Raw genomic sequence first — 1,086 nt, 5'->3', positions numbered from 1 at the left:
ACAAACAAAAAATAGTAGGGCTTCATTTTCCATGGCTCTTTTTCCTCCTTATCAATCTACTCCAACCACACTGTCCTCTTTCTCCCCTTCAAAGCCAGACATGCTAATGCTTTCGGATACTGGTCCTGCTTATAGTATCTACACCTGACATTCATTCCAATTCTAAAAGCATAATAAACAATGAGAATCACGGACTAAAATTTGCACTGAAAAAGGTTTTTTAAAATTAAGCCAACAGTCCAAAAGGTACTTTCTCTTGTGCGCTACACCAGTGAGTTCTTACTTGAGAATAGGTTGCATAGTTATGCAATTTGGAAATGTGTCATAGAACATCCTCTTTCAAAATTCACAAGACACTTTAACATATTAAAATATTTGAGAAGCCTACTGGCAAAGCACCATTTTACTTTTTACTTCTTCTGTAGCTCCAAAATATATTTAGCTCTAGAAGAATATTCACTTCCATTCACCTCATACACGTCATAAAATTTCTTATATGAAAATGTTCCATTAGACAAATCCATTATCATATCCTTAAATGAAAGTTTATAAATACAATCTTGATAGATAATGATAACCTTAATATGTCTCTATCCACTTCAACTATCCTTTTAATATTTTTAGGTAAACTCTGAGCATTAATTTAATAAATAAACTCTTCCCATTTAAATCACAATTGTTTATGTTTGCCAAAATGGCATTTATTATGAAAGGATCAAGAGAAACTGGAATATAATATAAATAAAAGAAGGTATCTCAAAAATTACATGGATGTTATCTGTTCCAACATGAAAAAAAAAACAACCTTATTATTAAATATAACAAACAGAAGATGAAATTTCATCTTACTGAATATATAATTGTGTCCTGAGAATAATACAAATATAAATAATTTAAGTAAAAAAATGTAGTTTTTGAGTCCAGAAACTATATAATTACTTTATATCAGGTGAGAAAAAAACTATTTTTATTAGTAAAAATTGAAATTATGTCACAGATAAGCTGAAAATACTGATGCAATCACTTTCATCTTCAGTTTATTATTTGAATAAAATATATGAATATCAATCATTTATTAAGTGAGCA

Source organism: Orycteropus afer, unplaced genomic scaffold, assembly GCF_000298275.1.
Source record: "Orycteropus afer afer isolate SDZICR_OR568_19922 unplaced genomic scaffold, OryAfe1.0 scaffold00576, whole genome shotgun sequence".
Lineage (NCBI taxonomy): Eukaryota > Metazoa > Chordata > Mammalia > Tubulidentata > Orycteropodidae > Orycteropus > Orycteropus afer.
This window is presented reverse-complemented; position numbering follows the sequence as displayed.